This window comes from Lissotriton vulgaris, chromosome 7 (assembly GCF_964263255.1).
Source record: "Lissotriton vulgaris chromosome 7, aLisVul1.2, whole genome shotgun sequence".
Classification (NCBI taxonomy): Eukaryota; Metazoa; Chordata; class Amphibia; order Caudata; family Salamandridae; genus Lissotriton; species Lissotriton vulgaris.
In genome coordinates this window covers 960,159,306-960,176,135 of record NC_141695.1, presented here as the reverse complement: position 1 = coordinate 960,176,135, position 16,830 = coordinate 960,159,306, and positions in this window count along the sequence as shown.

Here is a 16,830-nt window from a genome sequence, read left to right as displayed (position 1 = left end):
GGTTCACCCCATTTTTGGTGCCCTCGGTACTCCCTATCGGAGGATCCAAAGGAGGAGAGCTTTCGGGTTCAACACTAACGGAGGGCCCAGTGGATGTAAGGTCATGATTAATAAGGGGGATTGTTTCCTCTGCAATAGAGTGAACCTCGGCCAGAGTGATGATTGGTATGGGTCCAGTGGTGCGCTCGGGAGTTTTTGAAGTAGCAATACTACCTAAAGAGGATTTTTTCTTAAGTGCAAGTTCAGTAGAAAGCCTCCTAGCAGATTCTAGTTCTAGTGATACTTTGTGCTGGAGTTTGGTTATTTTGTTATCGATTGAAAGACTAGTTCTAGTGATAAAATCATCTAGGGTGCCTGTGGCCTTTTTTGAGGACTTAGTAGACTTACTCCTAGTTTCACGGACGGACATTATGTGTGCAGTATGTGAGATAAATCAAAGCAGAGAACCCAACTAAATTCTCATATAAATAGACCAAGAGGGATGGCCCGGTCCGGTCTTAATCGGTCTATAACGGCCTAAAACGGCCCTGTCTTTGCCCAGTCTTCGCCCGGGCTGCGTCCCGCGCTGCGGGAGTAGGATGTTATTATGTAGGAGGCGAGAAGGGCGGGGGGCGGGCCAGCAGGGAGAGCGGACCGGAAGCTCTCCATCGGTCTGGCAGGGACTTCTGGGAATTGAAGTCCCCGCACGCTCGCAGCCCCGCTGAAGCCACACGCCCGGTGCCGCTTTTCCTCCTTACCGCCTCGATGCTCCTCAAGGACGTCAAGTATGATCCCCGCTTCTGCACAGGCGAAGGGGCACCCGCGTAGCGGGTGCGCCGAGTTGTTACAAGGTGAGCTGCTGTGCCTCGCTGGCAATGCTAGATTCCTCCGTTGGGTATACTAACAGTTTGACAAAGTGTCCCACTCGTTGTGCAAACAAACCGCTGTAAAGAAGCCTCAGGAGGGCGGGGGGCGGGCCAGCAGGGAGAGCAGACCGGAAGCTCTCCGTCGGTCTGGCAGGGACTTCTGGGAATTGAAGTCCCCGCACGCTCGCAGCCCCGCTGAAGCCACACGCCCGGTGCCGCTTTTCCTCCTTACCGCCTCGATGCTCCTCAAGGACGTCAAGTATGATCCCCGCTTCTGCACAGACGAAGGGGCACCCGCGTAGCGGGTGCGCCGAGTTGTTACAAGGTGAGCTGCTGTGCCTCGCTGGCAATGCTAGATTCCTCCGTTGGGTATACTAACAGTTTGACAAAGTGTCCCACTCGTTGTGCAAACAAACCGCTGTAAAGAAGCCTCAGGAGGGCAGGGGGCGGGCCAGCAGGGAGAGCGGACCGGAAGCTCTCCGTCGGTCTGGCAGGGACTTCTGGGAATTGATGTCCCCGCACGCTCGCAGCCCCGCTGAAGCCACACGCCCGGTGCCGCTTTTCCTCCTTACCGCCTCGATGCTCCTCAAGGACGTCAAGTATGATCCCCGCTTCTGCACAGACGAAGGGGCACCCGCGTAGCGGGTGCGCCGAGTTGTTACAAGGTGAGCTGCTGTGCCTCGCTGGCAATGCTAGATTCCTCCGTTGGGTATACTAACAGTTTGACAAAGTGTCCCACTCGTTGTGCAAACAAACCGCTGTAAAGAAGCCTCAGGAGGGCAGGGGGCGGGCCAGCAGGGAGAGCGGACCGGAAGCTCTCCGTCGGTCTGGCAGGGACTTCTGGGAATTGATGTCCCCGCACGCTCGCAGCCCCGCTGAAGCCACACGCCCGGTGCCGCTTTTCCTCCTTACCGCCTCGATGCTCCTCAAGGACGTCAAGTATGATCCCCGCTTCTGCACAGGCGAAGGGGCACCCGCGTAGCGGGTGCGCCGAGTTGTTACAAGGTGAGCTGCTGTGCCTCGCTGGCAATGCTAGATTCCTCCGTTGGGTATACTAACAGTTTGACAAAGTGTCCCACTCGTTGTCCAAACAAACCGCTGTAAAGAAGCCTCAGGAGGGCGGGGGGCGGGCCAGCAGGGAGAGCGGACCGGAAGCTCTCCGTCGGTCTGGCAGGGACTTCTGGGAATTGAAGTCCCCGCACGCTCGCAGCCCCGCTGAAGCCACACGCCCGGTGCCGCTTTTCCTCCTTACCGCCTCGATGCTCCTCAAGGACGTCAAGTATGATCCCCGCTTCTGCACAGGTGAAGGGGCACCCGCGTAGCGGGTGCGCCGAGTTGTTACAAGGTGAGCTGCTGTGCCTCGCTGGCAATGCTAGATTCCTCCGTTGGGTATACTAACAGTTTGACAAAGTGTCCCACTCGTTGTGCAAACAAACCGCTGTAAAGAAGCCTCAGGAGGGCGGGGGGCGGGCCAGCAGGGAGAGCGGACCGGAAGCTCTCCGTCGGTCTGGCAGGGACTTCTGGGAATTGAAGTCCCCGCACGCTCGCAGCCCCGCTGAAGCCACACGCCCGGTGCCGCTTGTCCTCCTTACCGCCTCGATGCTCCTCAAGGACGTCAAGTATGATCCCCGCTTCTGCACAGGCGAAGGGGCACCCGCGTAGCGGGTGCGCCGAGTTGTTACAAGGTGAGCTGCTGTGCCTCGCTGGCAATGCTAGATTCCTCCGTTGGGTATACTAACAGTTTGACAAAGTGTCCCACTCGTTGTGCAAACAAACCGCTGTAAAGAAGCCTCAGGAGGGCGGGGGGCGGGCCAGCAGGGAGAGCGGACCGGAAGCTCTCCGTCGGTCTGGCAGGGACTTCTGGGAATTGAAGTCCCCGCACGCTCGCAGCCCCGCTGAAGCCACACGCCCGGTGCCGCTTTTCCTCCTTACCGCCTCGATGCTCCTCAAGGACGTCAAGTATGATCCCCGCTTCTGCACAGGCGAAGGGGCACCCGCGTAGCGGGTGCGCCGAGTTGTTACAAGGTGAGCTGCTGTGCCTCGCTGGCAATGCTAGATTCCTCCGTTGGGTATACTAACAGTTTGACAAAGTGTCCCACTCGTTGTGCAAACAAACCGCTGTAAAGAAGCCTTAGGAGGGCGGGGGGCGGGCCAGCAGGGAGAGCGGACCGGAAGCTCTCCGTCGGTCTGGCAGGGACTTCTGGGAATTGAAGTCCCCGCACGCTCGCAGCCCCGCTGAAGCCACACGCCCGGAGCCGCTTTTCCTCCTTACCGCCTCGATGCTCCTCAAGGACGTCAAGTATGATCCCCGCTTCTGCACAGGCGAAGGGGCACCCGCGTAGCGGGTGCGCCGAGTTGTTACAAGGTGAGCTGCTGTGCCTCGCTGGCAATGCTAGATTCCTCCGTTGGGTATACTAACAGTTTGACAAAGTGTCCCACTCGTTGTGCAAACAAACCGCTGTAAAGAAGCCTCAGGAGGGCGGGGGGCGGGCCAGCAGGGAGAGCGGACCGGAAGCTCTCCGTCGGTCTGGCAGGGACTTCTGGGAATTGAAGTCCCCGCACGCTCGCAGCCCCGCTGAAGCCACACGCCCGGTGCCGCTTTTCCTCCTTACCGCCTCGATGCTCCTCAAGGACGTCAAGTATGATCCCTGCTTCTGCACGGGCGAAGGGGCACCCGCCTAGCGGGTGCGCCGAGTTGTTACAAGGTGAGCTGCTGTGCCTCGCTGGCAATGCTAGATTCCTCCGTTGGGTATACTAACAGTTTGACAAAGTGTCCCACTCGTTGTGCAAACAAACCGCTGTAAAGAAGCCTCTGGAGGGCGGGGGGCGGGCCAGCAGGGAGAGCGGACCGGAAGCTCTCCATCGGTCTGGCAGGGACTTCTGGGAATTGAAGTCCCCGCACGCTCGCAGCCCCGCTGAAGCCACACGCCCGGTGCCGCTTTTCCTCCTTACCGCCTCGATGCTCCTCAAGGACGTCAAGTATGATCCCCGCTTCTGCACAGGCGAAGGGGCACCCGCGTAGCGGGTGCGCCGAGTTGTTACAAGGTGAGCTGCTGTGCCTCGCTGGCAATGCTAGATTCCTCCGTTGGGTATACTAACAGTTTGACAAAGTGTCGCCATATATTAAAAGCAGCCCGCTTTCCTGCTCCATAAATGTTTGTTTGGCCAACGCGTTTCACGGCATCCTCGCCGCTTCTTCATGGGCTTGCGGCGACAAAGCAAATTACCTCACCACTGATTGGTTCATTCTTTTATTTCATGCTCGCACTTGATTGGCGTATAGATTTTGGTTTGAAATGCATGCTGGACCTTCAAGTCCGATCGAGGATCAGTTTATGCCTTGTGCTTGTTTCCGCAATGTTTTTATTCCTTTAAGTAAGGTAGAAAAACGCGTTGGCCAAACAAACATTTATGGAGCAGGAAAGCGGGCTGCTTTTAATATTGCCGGAGGGCAGAGCAATGCGTGTGACCTCTCAGAAGCTGGGGCATTTGTGTTGAATATATATATATATATATATATTCCTCAAATGTAGGTTCCCTCTGGAACCCTTGGACCCTAGAGAGGTGGCACACTCGCTTGCAGAGCATACCAGCAATCAGCACAACCCCAAAGTCAAAATTTATGTGTGCTCTCAGGAAAATCAATGTTCACGACCAGAAATCTTGGCATGAGCGTTTATTTACACAACGCGTTTTGACTGCATCGCAGTCTTGGTCACTTGTAATGTGCACAGAAATGTGATAGCTTTTATTTGTAAATTTGTATATAATTTTAAAATGATAAAATAAATCAAAATTAATAGATTATTAATTGTTTTAAAGCAAATATATATGAATTATTAAGTGTGCATGTTTAACTTTTTTTGATTACGTTTATGTATTATATTTTTTGAAACTTATAAAAAAATCTACTTTATTTTTTTATATTAATTATATCATTTAACATATTTAATACATAAAAATTTGATATTTTGTGCAACTATATATTTCACATTGATATTTTTGTTGTTATTTTTGTACTTACCTGTTTAAATATAGGGAGTAGGGAGTCGATATTTTTTCATTCTATATACTTCTATATTTGTAACATCGATATTTTGTTAGTGAACTACTGGGACCTGGGGACCCGCTTTTAAAGACTGAACGGGGAGCCGCCCTGCCCCTTCATCAGGCAGCCCTCTCCCTGGGGTGTGGTCAGCCAGCTCTGCCCTGGAGGATCAGCAGCAGAGTGGGGCCTAGTCTTCCACAGGCATCCTGAATGGCGTACTCCAGTGAGGAGGATACCTCTTTGACAAAACACATCCAGCAGCCGTACATTTCCAAACACACGTAAAGACTTGAATTCCTAATGTTGCCTCATTGGTCTGTATGTATGTATGTATTGGCATTTATATAGCGCACTACTTACCCGTAGGGTCCCAAGGCGCTTCGACCGCTGCGAAACCCTTCCTGGTTTCCCTGAGAGATGGTCCCTTAATGGGTATCTCCAGGGTGAGACCAGGCATCCCCGGCGGTCTGGTGGGGCCGTTAGTGAAGATGAGGCAAGCTAATGCCCAGAGTTGCCGAGTGTGATCGCTGATCAGAGTGGGCACCGAGGCGAGAGAATTATCGAGTCCGCTGACCCTGGTCCAGAAACCTGCCGCGCCGGGAATCGAACCCTGGTCCCGGGCCGTCCTCTGCTCTCGGGTCTGCCGCCTCTAACCAGTGAGCCACACTACTTCACTGGTCCTTCTTTTGAGTTTAGTACAGTGAGTATGTAGTGTAGTTCCTAGTTTGCCACTAGGCCCTGCGCATTGGAATAACATAAACAGTAGTATCGACGTGGAACTGCGGATATTCCAGGCCTCCACTGACTATGCTAAACTTAATTGGGTTGTGTTACCAACTAGCTCAGAGGTCACTGGAAACTTTCTTCTCTGCATAGGAAGTGATCAGCTTCCCTGGCACAGACAAGAAGGGATTCAGTTTTCCAACAACCGTGCAACATGACAACTTTGCTCCTCAGATCAAGAGTCGATCTCTAGGGTCGTGTGAAACAATAGACATGTATTTCACTCAGTCAGTCTAGTGCAGTTTACTTTCACGAGATGTAGAGAATAGAGAGACGGGCGTTTGTCAATAAAGGATTAACATTTATTGAACAGTCTTTCTTCTCGTACAAGAGAAATGTATTGCCACAATTGCAATAATTGTTATTATAAAAAGTACGTACAGTAAGATAAGTATTGCGAAATAATACTGTAAAATCATTGATATGGTTTCTTAGCCATACAATGGTTAAAAGTAATAAAACATATATACAGTCATATATACAATAGGCTAAAATACTCAACTGGTGCTTCTAACTAAGCCTACCCCAGTGTGCCTGACCTAAGCCTAACTCGTGGAAGGGGAGTAAGTAAGTAGCTTTAAGTTAAGTTGGTTTTGCCAAGGTTTGTTTCAAGAATTCTCATTTAAGGGTTTAGTCAGCACCATACCTCTGAATAGAATGATGGAGGTTTGGTATCTCCTTCAGGGGAAGCTCGATATCCCTGTCACCCGCAAGGGTAAACCGGAAACGCCGGAGCTGGATTTCTCTGCACGAGAAAGGCAGCGGCTCTTCTTCAGCGCGTTGAGAGGAGGAGGCGGGGGACAGCGTCCGCGGGCAGCTGGATCTGCTAGGCTCTTCGCAGAGGGACGTCTGTTCGGCTCCTAAGCGTACTGCACCATCGTTCGCGCTTTAGCAGCGATAATGGTATCAGTAGCTTCACCACCACAGGGACAGCAGGCTGCAGCGACAGAGTGCTACAGTGCTCGGCAACAGCAACGGTATGCACAACAGGGTGCACAACAGCTCTCGACCACAATTGCTTAAGGCAACGTTGGTAGTATTTATACCTGACAGGTGCCTGGTTTGACGCAAATTTGCTGGACATAAGACGTCAATTAAAGATATCACTAGGAAGTGATAGCTATCAGTTGCTCATTAGAGTTCCATTACTAATCAAAACATAGCAAGGGGGATTTCCCAGTTTGCTGAGTTTTTATCTTGTTGAAGAACTCGGAGTGTTAATCTAGGAATATCAGATAGTGACTTCTGCTCTGTCATTGCACTAATTGGTCGCAAAGGAAGTGGCAGAGAGAGATATCCTTGAACGTGGCTCTGTTCGTGTGAGGTCAGAGATGACTTTCTGAATATCGCACTTGAACGGTTATGCCAATATAGGGAATAAAATGGATTTATAGCCGAATAGGGGCATAAGGTCACAGTATCGATCAGGACCCTAGATAAACACGCAACACCCACTCCACGTTTACATGTCCATCAAATTACTAAAACTAAAGCAATAGGATGCATGTGTAACATTGCCCACCCCAAAATACATAAATGCATTCGAAATAGGCGTACTTGTAATACATGGATTTTAGGTACTGTACGTTTTTGAAGCATAGAAATCATTCAAAAATTATGGCATGTGAAATCAATGAACGATTATGCATTAAAATTACACATGAAGTATCTCTGACAGTAGAAGGGCGGGATAAATCATCACATATAAATGCATTTGCAAAATGTGTGCTAGAGGCTAATGTAAGTTGTTTTGTCTCTAGGTGTGTGTAAAAAATAGAAGTATGAACTTCTGTTCTTTAAGAATAGATTTTACCTCAAGCAAAGATTTGTTCGTGCCAAAAAAAGGTCAATATTTGAAAAATATCCAATCCAAAGAGAATTAATGCTTGAACGGGGAAACAGAGTTCCAACGCTGCTAGCAGTCTTTGTTGACTAGAAGTGAAGGCCAAATTCAGAGTTTCATGGGAACGCTGTGTGTCGGAAAGCTTCTCAAAGTTATTGTTTCTGTATAGGTGGGAACATCATATCAGACAGGCTCGCAAAGAATTGGTCTACAAATTCAGGTGACAGTTCAACCAAATTTGATAGCGCTGTAACTTGGCAAGTGTGAGAATGATTGCTGTCATCGAAGGCAGGATCAGTAATGCTCACTGAACGTTGTACCTGGATGATGTTGCTTTTGTCACTTGCTCCACTGTTACCACTTGGTTGTAGCACAGGAGTCTCCACAAATGCCGTCATCAGGATTGGTAGCCGCTGGGGACAACACAATGCGTGAGCCGTTATTGGACTGAGCAAAGTATCGACGTCCATTGGTACTGCTGATGGAAGTGAAAGACAGATGTCCAACACGCATTCATCGCCGCAAAGCATACATCGTAGCACAGGTAAAATGCAATTTTGCCATACAGGTCTGAATAAAAGGAACCAGGTCATGTTTAGATCTGTCAGCCTGGCCAATCCGAGGACGTTAGTTATCCTGTCCCGGTAGCGCATTGCTAGGATTGTCTCTTCCATTCCCATGGGAGCTATGTCTGAGCTGAGGCTTGCCATAACGAAGTAGGAGGGTCAAAAATAAAATCCCTGCTACAAGTCCCAAAAATAATGGTATGCTGCCAAAAACAGAGTGCACAAAATTAGGAACGATTCCCAAAATTGCTTGAAAAGGCGTTAGCAGTCCCGTAAAGACTGTCTTGAATATGCCTGGGACGCTTGTGGCACTAGACATGTTAAGGAGTTGGCTTAGCATTTGTATGAAATGCACGGGGCAATTTGTTGATAAAAGTTCATGAACTTCAGTAGCTGTCCTTGCAACTAGAAGATCATACGTCTCTTTTGATGACGTTATAGGCACTGTTGTCTGTAAAAGTACAGATTTAACTTTGCTTAAAGTATCAATTCGTATAGAATAGAGATTCAGACGAGGCCAGATGGGAGTCACTGAGTCTGCAGCCCCACTCGGAAACAATGCTTGCATACAGCATTTGACCATGGATGTTACTTCTACTAGATAACTTTTCCCTGGCACGAGGCCACAACATCTGTGATCCGTTCTAAGAATGTAACTCCCGTTCGAAAGTTGCAAAAAGAAGGGCTCTATCTGAGTTGCAGGTGTGACTAGCTGGTGGCATGAAAGGTTGTTTGAATTTCCATCACATGCTCCGTGTAAATTAATACCCTGACACAAAAGTATACCGCTTAGTGAATGTTTACAGTTATTACCACTAAGAAATACATTTTTGTCGCTGTCACTATAGCAAGAATGAGTGTATGGTAATTTCCATTCAGATTTTACATATCCTTTACCCAATTGTTCATACTGGCCAGCAGGTATGTACTCAAGGCACTTTTTAAATCGGAAAGTTGCTACCCTGCAAAGAAACTGGAACAAAATCACCACGGACCAAATCTCCGCATCGCTCCTTCAAAACACCCCAGCACTCTCTTCTAACGCTAACGAAGCCGCCACCAACCTCACCCTATGGTTATCCAACACCGCTGACACCTTAGCACCACTGAAAAAACGTCAAAACAAACCTGGCAGCAAGAAGGCCTCATGGTTCAACGATGATCTCAAGAAGTCCAAGAAACACTGCCGCTCCCTTGAAAAGGCCTGGAAAAAAGACCCAACCACCAGCACCAAGGACGCCTTCAAAAACGCCACCCGCTCTCACCACCAACTAATCCGAAAAGCCAAGAAAACAGCATTCAAGGATCGACTTGACAACAACGCTCACAACAGCAAGGAACTTTTCAACATCATCAAGGAATTTTCCAATCCCTCGGCCAACTCCAACGACATCACCCCCTCTCAAACCCTCTGCGACTCCCTAGCCTCATTTTTCCACAACAAAATTGCAGACATCCATAACAGCTTTGACAACCAACCCGGAAACCAACCCACCCTACCATTTGCTGATCATCTTCCCCCGTGAACACCCTCAACGACTGGAACCCAATCTCCACTGAGGACACCATCCGCCTGATGAATTCCATCCACTCAGGATCCCCCACAGACCCATGTCCTCACCACATCTTCAACAAAGCAGACTCCGTCATAGCACCGCACCTCCGAGACGTCATCAACTGCTCCTTCAACTCCGCCACCTTCCCGGAAGACTGGAAACACGCTGAACTCACCGCCCTTCTGAAAAAACCCACAGCGGACCCCACCGAACTCAAAAATTACCGCCCCATCTCGCTGCTTCCATTCCCGGCCAAAGTCATCGAGAAAGCAGTCAACAACCAGCTCGCCGCCTTCCACGAAGCCAACAAATCCCTCGACCCCTCACAATCTGGCTTCCGAGCAAAACACAGCACTGAGACCGCCCTCATCGCAGCAACAGACGACATTCGTACTCTACTGGACAATGGAGACACAGTCGCCCTCATCCTCCTTGACCTCTCTGCAGCATTCGACACAGTCTGCCACAGCACCCTTCTACAACGCCTCAATAACATCGGAATCCAAGGAAAAGCACTTGATTGGATCACCTCGTTCCTCACCGGAAGAACCCAGAGAGTCCGCCTTCCACCATTCAAGTCCGAGGCCTCTGAAGTCATCTGCGGCGTACCACAAGGATCCTCTCTCAGTCCCACCCTCTTCAACGTATACATGAGCCCCCTCGCGGCCATCGCACGCCAACACAACCTCAACATCATCTCTTACGCGGATGACACTCAACTGATCCTTTCTCCCACCAATGACCCCAGCACCGCCAAAACTAACCTACACGAAGGAATGAAAGAAGTCGCCGAATGGATGAAACAAAGCCGTCTGAAACTGAACTCAGACAAAACAGAAGTCCTCATCTTAGGTACATCTAAGCATGGGCAGAAAATCAGTTTCGCTCGCGGATTTTGCGGATTTTCGGTAAATTCGCAATCCGCGAGATTCGCGAATCTCCCGCAAAATCCGCAAATCCGCGAGCAGCGGATTTTGCTCGCACTGTTCGCACTGTTCGCGTGAGTTTGCGCCCCGCGAATAAGTGCAAAATTGCAGAAATACGATCTTAGCAAAACTGAAAGTAACTACTTACCAGGTTCAAAAGTTCAGGCTCATCATTAGTAGCCATTTCCTGTAGTGCTTCCTGAGGGGCCCCTCCAGAGTTCAGTTGCCAGTTGAAACTATTATGTGACCCTGCTCTGAACCTCAGAATAGTTACACATATGCCACAAAGGTCCTGAATTACAGCTAAGGGAGACAAGCAGGAGCCAGGCTGGAAGTTCAAATCCATTAATCAGCCCCTAATGCCTTATTGTCAGTTGGGGCAGGGCAGGGTTTGTAACTAATTTTGCAACAATGAAAGCACTTAGCAAGTGCAAAAGATCACTAATCAGGAAGCACTAAGGAAGCAGGTGCCAGCTAAAAAAATATTCTGTGACACATTAATCAGCCCCAAATTAATTCAGGTCACTTGAGGCAGGGAAGGTGTGCTTGCGTTGCCACATTAATGTACACTGACTGGACAACCAGAGGGTGCTGTGATGAAACAGAGGGTGGCATGGGTGGGCCAGAGGGTGGCATGAGTAGTCAGAGAGTGGCAGTGGTGACAGAGAGTGGCAGTGATGAAGAAGAGTGTCCCAAACAGGCTGGACACGTAGAAACAACAAGTTCGCGAAACTTGCGACCCGACAGGTAAGTTCGCAATTTGCGACATTGTAAAAAACCCTCGCGAACTGGCAGAAACCCGCGCAAACACAAAAAAAAAAAATCCGCAAATTCGCGAGAATTCGCGGATTTTGCGGATTGCGAGTTCGCAAATCCGCAAAATTCGCGAACGCGAGATTCGCAAAATTCGCCCATGCTTAGGTACATCCCCCTCCGCATGGGACGACTCCTGGTGGCCGGAAGCCCTCGGAAAAGCACCCATCCCGACAGACCACGCACGGAACCTAGGCGTCATCCTGGACTCTTCACTCTCAATGAACAGACAAGTCAGCGCCGTATCCTCTTCCTGCTTCAACATTCTTCGCATGCTCAGAAAAACATTTCGCTGGATCCCCTCCGAAACAAGGAAAACAGTCACCCACGCTCTGGTCACGAGCCGACTGGACTACGGAAACACCCTCTACGCAGGTACTACCGCAAAACTCCAGAAGAAACTCCAACGAATCCAAAACGCCTCAGCCAGACTCATATTAGACATCCCACGCAACGAACACATCTCTGGTGACCTTAAAGACCTCCACTGGCTACCCATCAATAAGAGGATCACTTTCCGACTGCTTACCCACGCACACAAATCACTCTACGACATCGGTCCAGAATGCCTCAACTCACGACTGTCCTTCTACACCCCCTCCCGCCAACTACGTTCTTCCAGCCAAGCCCTCGCCACTGTACCTCGCATCAACAAGACCACCATGGGAGGCAGATCCTTGTCATACCTGGCTGCTAAAACATGGAACGCACTCCCCGCTTACCTTCGCCTTACCCAGAACCACTTAGCATTCAGAAAGCAACTTAAAACGTGGATATTTGACAAGTAATCCTCCTCCCCTTCCTAAGCGCCTTGAAACCCTCTGGGTATGTAGTGCGCTATATAAATTCTATGACTTGACTTGACTTGACTTGATAATTCCGTGTATTATCCATTCAATGACAGGACTCTCTGACATTGTCAATGGTAATCTCTCGAGTTTTTCGATGCTCAGGATTGTATAGTCTGCTCCTTTCTGTGCCAAACTGATCTGTTTATCAGTAAGGTTAAAACTGGAAAATAATGACGTTGTGTTGATTAAACGCCAAGGCACATAGCCTGAACGAAGATTTTGCAGCGTCCAGCCTAATTCTATAATAGAGCGTAATTGAGACTGGCCATGTTGTAACATAAGCAAATCTCTGTCTATCACATCAAAGGCAGAGGATACAATATTGTCCAACGAATATATTCTGGAAGACAGAGTCATTAACCCATTGTCTACTACAGAAAGTGATTTCTCCAAATTAATACGATCAATTTCTCGTATTTTTTCAGCAGTTTCAATTTGTTTGACTTTCCAAGCCTCGTTGTAAGCAGCATAGATACTGGTCGCTATGAAACGCTTTTGACGCTGTTTGCGTGGTCCAAGAATGAAATTGCGCAAATCAGCACCTTCTTTTAGTAAAGATAAGTGTTGCTTAATTTCAGCCAGTGTGGATGTTGTTAGCCATTCGAGGCAGAGCTTCCATACACTGTATGTTGTTATAATCCCTGGATGTTGTCTCTGGGAATATCTTGAGTCTAATCTGGTCATTTTTAACCCCTGTGTTTTATTCAGGAATCTATCTTGACATCTGTTTGTGTCAGTAGGCCAGATTAACCACTTTTTCCAATCAGGATGTGTTCTGTTCAAATTTAAAATTTGTGTTACGTCTAACTCAATATCTGCAGTTGTATTTTCAGGTATTGGCTTTGGTATAGACGGTGTTTAAGGTCTTTGTTCTTAGCTAGGCCAAGACAAGATGTTTGGTGTATTGTGTCATTTAAAAACAACATTTGTTCTGGTATCATGCAGGTTCTAAATAGTGCTTCAATGCCTTGCACCTGCCAATCTTTTGTACCTCAGATTGTTTTCGTTTCAATATTATTTTTCCAATAATCAAAACCAAATGTCATCATTTTGTCATGTCAAATGCTTCTGAATATATCAATTTAGAATTTGTCAGCATTGTTTTCATTCCTGTTTTATCTAACAGTTTGTAATAAAATGTTTCTGCATTACTGGTGTTAAACCCTGAGAAGTATTTGAATTTCTCAAAAAATGCTTTAGAACTGCTTTTAGGTGGTGTAGATCAATGTTCCCATTGATTATACATAAAAACATTTCTAGGCTGTGCAGATTTATGCAAGTAGTGATCCCCATAGTGGGTGTAACAGAATAACTGCTCATAACTAGATGAACCTTGTAAATAATCATGATCTGTGAATCTAGCTGACATTACTAAATCAGACATCATGTCATTAATACTGTTAAAGTCCCAATCATCAGAGAATGTACTAGGTGTCACAAAGTCACTTAAGGAAACCTTTAGTTGATGAGGATACTTCAGGATTTCGACCGGACCATAGATCTCATAGTCTGTTTTCTCCCATACAACCCCACCAGGTATTGGATGTGCTGTGATATTTACTGTAGACAGTTCTCTTTTCTTCACGTGGGATGATCTGTGTGTTTTCAGGACTAGGTTGATGTTCTGACTTGCTGTGTCCATTGTAATATATTTTCCTTCAATGAATTTTCCCAAACACAGTACCATGATGAGCCAAAGCAGGAGGAAAAATACACCTAGACCGAACCAGAATTCTAGCCAAGGGGAAACAAGGTAGATTTCTTTTAGTTGATGAAAGAGTTCTGTTGCTTTTTCTTTAAAAGTCTTTTTTGTTTCTGGCATCACTTCGGGGTCGTTTAAATCTTCAGAGAAGTTGTCGAAGTTGATGAAATAACCAGAGGCAGTTCTGTCAATTGATGGGATTGTTCTTTCAATCTGTCTCTCGGTAGCACTTTCTGATGCGCCACATTAGTGTAGACTGGTGTTGTATCTTGACGAACTGTTTCAATCTGTGTTTCAAGAGGCACGAGTTCCATGGCATTATTGCATAGTCCTTCATTGTGCACTGTAGGCTGATTGAATGTGATGAGTCTTTCAGTTTGGACCTCTTGGATTGTTGCAAGTTTGGGTATTCTGTTATTTCTTGGGAGTCCACTGGGCCTACTGTTGATTATAGGCCACATGCTTGTGGTCTTACCAGATCGATTGACACGACTCTGTTCTCCTTTTTACCAGCAAGGGGCGGTAGCACAACTGATCTTGTTCCGGTGACTGCCAAGACAGGTGATGCTTTTCTGTAAGAAGGCCCAAATTCCTTCTTAACCACGATCTTTTCTCTGACTAGATCCCCAATCTTTGGAATCCAGACAGGCCTTGCTGGGGCTGTTGCTGGTGGTGCCTCGTCAGTGGTAGGTGGCTGTTGCTTTAACTTTGTGTTGCTTAAGGATTTTCTTGTTTCGTTCAGTTCCTGTAAAACAGCCAAACGATCCTTTACATCAAAGTGCGTTGTTTCTTCTTGTACCACTGACATCTGACTATCGAGGTCCTGAACACGCATTCTAATTCAGAACAATAGTTCGTATGGGCTGAAACCTTTTAGCGAATTTCTTGGCATGTTATTAAGACTAGTCTGGACACTTATTAAATGTTTGACCCACCCAGCGCCTGAACCTAATACCTTCGCTGTTATAGATTGCTTTATGTCACGGTTTTTTCTTTCTACCACACTGTTCCCTTCGGGGTGCGATGGACAAGAATACCGCAACCCAATTCCCATGCTAGCCATGGCCTCCTTATAAGCTCGAGAGCTGAAAGCAGGACCCTGGTCAGAATGGAACGTGGTAATTGCGTATGTGCCAATAAAGACTCGCAAATCTTTTATAACCGTTCTAGCGTCAGCCGAGCGCTGGGGCCACATTTTTTAAGTGCTTTTCGTCTTAATGGTGTACACTGGGACGCGCTTCTCTTCTTTGATTGCGCAGATAGACCGCCTTATGCTGTCTAGCAGGGATCCTGAAACTACACTGGCCTGTTCATTACTGTGATCTCTGTTGCAGTCATCACAATTTTGAGCAAAACATTGAATGTCTATACTCATTCCTGGCCACCAGTACTCTGATTGTAATTCTTTCAGAGAGGCTTTGATTGTTTGGTGTCTCAGACACAACCCCATGTGTGTTTCCAGTAAGAGGAAGCCCCTCCTGCTCCTGTTTGGAATTACTCTATCCCCCACTCCAGGGATTCGAGCAAAAGGAACGGAGTTTGCATCGATTATGTATGCATAATTGAGTGGATAGTTTACGGGTAGTGCTGCACAGTCGCCTTTACGGTCGTTTTTACTGCCAGCATGGTTTCCCCGTCAATATATTTATCTGTACGCTTTTTTGTGGCTACGGAAGCCGGTTTAGTTGCTTCCGCGGTGGCTGTATTAGCCAATGAATTCTCTGCAACGTGAACGCCATCACGTTGAAGACTCTGTGCGTGAATCACGTGAGTCTTTTGTAGTTCTTTACTTAAAAGAGCTACCTCGTTCCAGAGCAATTTATGCTTTATTGTGGCACCTGTGTCATCTTTGTAGTCGTTTTCAATTCAACTCTGCAGTTTGTTATTGTAAGAGTTGACGCAAAAATGAGAATCGCACACGATAAGTGTCGGGAATTCACGTTCTGCATTTTCAAGCGCCATCTTTAAACATCTAATTTCAGTTCTCTGAACCGAACAGTACTTTACTGATTCGGTTTTTGTTACTTTCGGTCTGATTTTACCGCACAGCCAACGACATTTAATGATCGCACATGCTGTATCGTAGGATTTTCTCTCTACGTTGAAATGCTGTACAGAGCTATCTGTATAGATTATACAGGCATATTGTGGGAGAGGCAGAATTTCGATTGGCAGAGGATATTCTTCTTCATACTCTAAATCATTCAGTTCTTCGTATTGTGGGGCGAAATAGTATTTCACGTCTTCCGCTCCTAGAGAATCTATGCACTGTATCCATTTCGGATCCAGTGACACTGTAGGCAGGTTTACTGGGCTGAATAGCGCTTCGAAGGCGGATTCCGCTGTGAGGATGTGTGCTAGTTCTCGTTCATTTGCTAATGCGATTTGCACTGCGTTCACAGTTCTTTCTGTGTGACTGAATGTTTTTTCTGCTTGTGTGTACAAGTGAGATTTCATTGAAATTGGTACCTTTTCTCCCTCATTAGAGGTTAGGTATGTGAATCCGCATCTTCCTGGGATGACTCGGATTACAAGATCAAGTGTGTTGTCACGTGCATCTAATTTTGTTTTTGCTAACATGTCTGTTTGCAGTGATCTCAAAATTTCTGTGTGTTTTTGACTCCAATTTATTTGTTTAAAATCGGGTTTAATTAGTTCGTAGAGAGGTTTAACCCTCTCTGCGTAATTTAGGATGTAAGTTCTTCCGAAATTCAGAAAACCTAGTATTGATTGTAAATTCTTCAGCGTTTTTGGAGCTTGGAGTACAGCGCACTTCTCTAAGAAGTTGTCCGCTAGGCTTTTCCCTTCACTTGATAATTCGTACCCTAAGAATAGTACTGTCAGATGGGCAATTCGAGACTTTTTAAAGTTGAATTTGTAACCCTCTGCTGCGAACC